Source organism: Arachis ipaensis, chromosome B02 (genome assembly GCF_000816755.2).
Source record: "Arachis ipaensis cultivar K30076 chromosome B02, Araip1.1, whole genome shotgun sequence".
Taxonomy (NCBI): domain Eukaryota; kingdom Viridiplantae; phylum Streptophyta; class Magnoliopsida; order Fabales; family Fabaceae; genus Arachis; species Arachis ipaensis.
In genome coordinates, this window is record NC_029786.2 from 89,357,743 (window position 1) to 89,364,192 (window position 6,450).

Sequence of the window (6,450 nt, forward strand, 5' to 3'; positions counted from 1 at the left end):
AAAGAAATGGACAATGAATAATAACAATGTTAGATTTAAACCATTTGCACCCTTGTAGTCTTAGGATGTCAATCTTGTACAAGGAGAATAGAGAGCTTAGCATGCATGCTAAGTGCGTGATTGAAGATAACAATAATTATTTCAATGTTCCTAACTTTGAATGATTGTTTCAATAGTGAAATGTATGGCGACTCCTCCATATTATAGTGAACATAAAGTACAAGTATATACAAAGTGCAATAAAAAAATGCTTAACAAATAATGCCTATTATACATGGTGTGCATATGATACATTGTGAACTAGTGATGAGTACACTACAAGATTTTTGTTTATTTGTAGCAGTATTTTTTTTTATTTGTGGGGATTTCTAAAACCCCCAAAATTTGAGGTGCCACGAGATCTTTTGTGGGGGTTTTTAAAAACCTCCACAATTAAAGTGGAGGTTTTGTGTGTGTTTAGTGGAGGTTTTATATTAGATTTTTTAATTTAACAAAAATTAACTATTTTGTGAGATTTTTAAACCTCCACAAATCCTATAATTATTTATTTATTTTCAATTTCATATCATTCATTAATCTTATCTCATTTACATATTCTCAAATTAGAAATTTTTTAATATCAAAATTTAAAAACTAAATCTTTTATAACACAATTCCTCAATATAAAACATAACTCTATATATATAAAAATTCTCAATATCAATACTTTTAAACATAATTACATATGATATTGTTCTACATAACTATGTTTTTCTTTAAAAAGTAAAATAAAATAATAAGAAGAGGTCAATCCACAAATAGATGCATAAAATAGAAATGATCAATTTCTGGAATATAATTAAATTAAACATAATGATCAAGGAGAAAGTAATAGAAGCCAGATAAGAGCAAGTAAAGACATTTCCTTTGAGGCCTTTCCTATCACTAATGACATCTTCCTCACAAAAACTGCAAATAATTTCATTCCGTAATTGGGCAAATTTGGTAGCTTCAGTTCTTCTGCTAGCAGAAATCTATACAAGCATGAAAATTGAAGTGAAGAGAATAACGAGATTTATTTTTAATGTACTAAGCAATAAAAATGTAGAAAGAAGAAAATATTATTTATCACAAATTCTGTTCAGCAATAGCAAGCTAAAGAAAGGATAAAATTGATAGCGGCCTCTTCTAGATTTTGGTCCATAACTGAAAATTAAGGTCTAAGTCTCTATGATATGTGACAATTCCAAACTAATGACCTATAGAAAGGTTAGAAGGAAAACACTAAATAAATAAATAATCACTATTTAATGTGATATATGAACTTGACAATTACCTCTTGGGAAGTTAAATTGTCGACATACAAGATAATGGATCTCAGGGAGTTTCCATGGGCAGCGATCATAACATTCTTTTCGGATAAAAGTTGAGGTTCAATCTGCAACACAATATCAATGGAACAATCCCTTGTCAATGTCAAATGACCACTTCAGCCACAGCAGAAATTCATCCATACAATGTATCAAACCAAATACTTCTTGTCTAGTACATATAGTGTTGAAGTTACTCGGTATAGCACATATAACATCATAATTAAACTTTCACTTACTTGGTCTCTAAAATAGGCAACTGCTCTTTAGCACACATTTCCAAACTTTCTTCATTGGGAGGAGGTGTGTCATAGCTTTTGTGCGGTCACTCATGGACTTGTTCTTTTTCATATCTGTCAGCTGTTTCTTGTTTATTGAGACCCTGTAGTTCCCTATACCTAAAATGACAACGATTACAAAATGTTGATTAGATCTCAACATTGTAAAGCAAAGCAAAAATAAGAAAAAATATTACTACATTCTTTCATTTAATTTCCATGATGCTATGACTAGTATAGACTGTTTTTTAGTGTCTTCACTAAAAACTTGACTCCATTGCCTTGCTTGTTCACTTTTGTTATGAATAATGATAGGCACCTGAAGGAATTTTTATGGTTAACATCTTATAAATTGAACTTTAAATAGTTCTTCAAATTGTGTAAACAACAAAAGTTTAGTATGTCAGTATATGCATAATGAGCAATAACTATAGCATTACATGTCAATTTATCGATTACTTAACTTTCTGGGTTAGTTTCAATTTAGCAGTAATTTAGGAGCATGCCATTGCCATGCTTCCTAGTTCCTAATATGCCCTAAGCTTTCTAATAATAAGATACCACTAATGTAGAGGTTGAAGTCTTGCAAAAAAGAAATAATTCTCGGTTTCATATTTCCATACCCAGGATAGATGTATCCAACTATGTATTCTATCCTTATTGATAACATTCAAAGCAGTTGCCTTCAAAATTGGAAATGGAATGAGAGAGAAGCATAATAGATACTATAAAAATTCATCATGATAAATTAGTAGCCTTCCCTATATAGTTGTTATCATGATTTGCTTTACTTGGTAATAAGTTAGAATATTTTCCAGGAAATCCAAATACCTTTACAAAATACACATGGTGATTTGAACAGAGATTACCTCTTGGCTATGGATTGAAACATGGGTTTTAATTGCACTCGCTGAAACAGTGCATCGTTGTGTCCTAGTAATATATCCAGAACCTGAAAGCATAAAAGTGTAGTATAAAGTATAAACTCAAAAATGGCCATAATTTTGTTACAAATGCAACAGACCAAAAGCTAATGATGTTATTATCTTAATATAATTTTCTTGATAGAAGCTAACATGTTTAAAGAATCATAATATATACCTTTCCAAAAGGGTATGCAATTGGAAAACAAATTATCATCAGTACACGTACAAGTCCCACAAAATTTGAACCAACATAGAGTCTATATCTTGAGCATATAGCTTGAGGGATAACCTAAGCCGAAAGGCATCGAAGCAATTAGTTCTTCAATGTCAAGATCAAAATGTTTGAGTATGACAAAAACCATGGATTGAAAAAGTATTTTACCTCTCCAAAAGCTAGAACAAAAGTTACTGATAAAATAACAGCAACAATAAGATGAAAAATTTTATCAAGGTAAATAGGAAGTGCCTGCAGATCAAAAGAGAAGAATCCAGCATTAATAGTTAGAAGATAAGCTAAAATCATACAATAGATTAGATATTCATTTATTCTATATTTGACCCAAATACTCATGATGGATATTTTTATTTTATACTCTTTTTTCACCTTAAGTTCTCACACAATTAACATTGTATTAATGCAAGAGCATCTGAGAGAAATGTTATGGCTTAGTCACTGTGAAGACAAATTTAATCACTATTAAAGTACAAGATAATAAATAAGAAGTTGCTATATTGTTAGACCAACAATAAAAGATTTATAAAGACTTATTTTATTTTCTTTTCTCGCCTTACAAGCTTACAAGTTACAAGCTCTCTGAGCTCAATGAGCCAATATCATAGAGAATTGTATTAACTGAGCTCTTTTAGACTTTATGAGCTAAGTTTAGATTACTAACTCAACAAAACATGTTCTCCTTAACAAGTTGGTTCATGCTTTATTATCATGTTTGAGGCTCAAGTTAATTAGAAATAGAATAAGAACACATAATAGAACATATATGGATGATGAATTGAAGGAGGCTGAGAGGGAGGCCTCACAAGAATCCATCAATGAAATTCATATTGCAGCAAGAGATTGATGTGCACAGTAGCTAGCTAGCTTAAAAAGCCATTAATTTGCAATACAATAGTCACAAACATTATAGTGTATAAAATTATGTATTGCATTGCACTTTAACACTTGTGTTATTCACTTTAGCTTTTTCACAATCAGCAAAAAATCATCTTCCATGATTTTCATATGACTCTAATATTTTCTAATGCTGATTCAAAAACCAAGCATTCTGTTGAAGTTGTTGGTGCAGCTTTTATCTTCTGTTGGTTAGTTGATATTAATAAACTAAATTTCTCTAATTTCTTGATCAAATGCATGGACACAAGAAGGAATATTAAACAATCCATTTTAAAAAACTTTTCTTCTAATTTTGTAATTTTCACATTCAAATCCTGTAGCTATGAAACCCACCTAGCATCATTTGCCAGAGAAATATTTAATTAAGTAAAATAGTTTCTCTGTTCTCAACATATAACAAACATGCACATTAAATATCCATTTAAGATCTCATGAATGGAACCAGTAGATTACACGAACATAAGAATATGTTATAAGAAAATTATATAAGAACAAAAATTACTAACAATATACTACGTGAGTCACTACTGAATCAAATAATATAAAGAAGAAGAAGAAGAAGAAGAAGAAGAATACCAGCGGCAGCTCGAACGAGAAAACAGATCTAAAACAGTGACTTGATTCAGAAGCTTTAGACGCGGCAACTACAGCGGAAACTGCGGCAGCAACGGCGGTAGGAACTGCAGCGGCAACCGTGGCTCGATTGAGAAGCTTCCTATAATAACTGTGGCAAAAACACTAGCTAGCTGAACTGGTGACTGCAACGGCGGCAGAATCGACAGCTGCAACGGCGGCGAAATCGGCGATGAAGAACTTAGAGTTTTGTCGCCATTCTCTTCTCTTCCTTTCTGACTCGGTCTCATTGTGAAACTAAGAAGAAGAGGGATTTTTTAAAATTTTTAAATCTTAATTATGAATTAACTATTAGGGGGTTTTATAAACTGCCATAAATAAAGTGTATTTTGGAGGTTTTTAAAAACCTCTACTAAAAAACCCTCTCAATTAAATATACATCTTATAGAGGTAGTGAGTGACAATAAGGGTCAAGCGATGAATTAATGTCTATGAAATTTGAAGGTGGAGTAGTATTAAAATATAAAAATATAATATTTATTATTAATTTTATTTTAAAAAATATATTTTATTATAAAAAAATAATTTCAAATTAAATTGAATGACGGAAGATATAATTCAAACTCAACCCAAAAATATATAATATCGAATGCAAATAACAAATTTAACCTCAAAAAGATATGCCTCAAATTGAGACCGGATTTCATATTGGGACGGATCTTGAGCACCTTAATTTAAAGTAAGAACAAGAAGAAACATATAAGTGAAGTTTAGGAGGGCCAAGATGACAAAAAAATAATTATTTACTAAGGAAAAAAAATGAAGTTTGGGGCCACCCCTTTGCTTAATTATTAACTTAGATATAAGTTATAACACTCAAAACTAGAATTGAATTAGTAATACAATTACTGACTCCAGAGAGATCTCACATATAATTACTTGTGTAATTATTAAAGATCCGAACCCACATAGGTGAAGGATATATAATTTTTTTATTTTTTTTTTTATAAAAGCGAGGCAATATTTGTCTTTTGAAAATTATATATTGAAAATAGTGAAGCAACACTAACTTTAAAATAATGACACTATTTGTCAGGGCGGTTAAAATAGGATAAATTTATTGAGTCAGTTCATTTATCTATTTAAATAGCGCCGATTTATCATTGAATTTAGCGACGAATGTTACTGTCAAATTTAGTGACAGATTTTTCGACGGTTATGAGTGAAAATTCGTCCCTTGAATAAGTTACCGTCAGATTCAAATTTCTGTAACTAAATCCGACAGTAAATAGAGATGCAAAAAATTAATTTTATTAGCGCCAAATTTAGTGTCTAATTTTTCGTTTAAATTTTTTGACGATAACACGATTTAGTGAAACCCGATATTTAGGCAACGACGAAAATCTTACTGTTGGATTTTTTCGCCAGAAAATCTGATGATAAATTTAGGGTAAAATTTAAACGCAAAATTCCTCCCCCTTCACTTTTGCAAACTCCGCCACCACCTGGAGCTATCGTCGCCGCCGCGGTTCCATTATTATTGCAGATCAACACGTCGCTGTCACTACAACTAGAGCCTCCGTGAAAAGCTTTCCCTGCTGCTGTTGATTTTCCTTGCCATTGGAAGCCGTCACCGCACGTCGCTATCACCGCAGTTGAAGTCCACCACGCTAAAGGTAAGATTGTTATCAATTTTTAGTTTTGGTTATTTGTTATATTACTAAACCTTAGTTTCATCACCATAAGTTTCACCATCGTCTCCTATTATTATCACCACGCTTCCACCATCTTGCAGCCACCATTAAAGGTAATTTTTCTATAGTTTTTTTTTTTTAAAGATTATTTTCTTTCGTTTAGAATTTTATTAAGTATTTTATTAAATTCTTGATTAATTTTTTTAATGAATTGAAGTATGTGATTAGGATTTGTTACATTAATTTAGTGTAATTAAAAATCAAATAATATTAAGTTGGGTAGGGTATAATTTAGGATTGGTTATAAGTTGATATAGTATTTTGGTTGATTGTTAATTTTCTGAATTTATTGTTGTTTGAATTAATTGTTGTTAATTTTTTGTGTTAATCTTAATTTGTTAATTTTATGAGTTAATTATTAATAAATTATTGATTGTTGTTAATTTTTTTAAAATTTATTATTGTCTAAGTTAATTATTTTTAGAATTAATTAGTTTT

General features: G+C 30.5%; 1 protein-coding gene across 4 annotated transcripts in view; it reads right to left on the reverse strand.

The window, feature by feature from the left end:
- The window catches only part of LOC107628450, a 6,241-nt gene extending 1,497 nt beyond the window's left edge, over positions 1-4,744 (reverse strand). The window contains exons 1-7 of one of the 4 annotated variants that reach the window (XR_001617794.2): positions 4,262-4,740; positions 2,936-3,019; positions 2,729-2,842; positions 2,497-2,579; positions 1,589-1,747; positions 1,316-1,417; positions 685-1,013 (exon numbers count right to left, since the gene is read on the reverse strand). The gene's annotated coding sequence lies outside the window, so the exon portion shown is untranslated. Of the gene's footprint in view, positions 1-684; positions 1,014-1,315; positions 1,418-1,588; positions 1,748-2,496; positions 2,580-2,728; positions 2,843-2,935; positions 3,020-4,261 lie in introns of those variants that run through there. The other 3 variants (XM_021116123.1, XR_002357746.1, XM_021116122.1) reach the window with 3 other exon arrangements.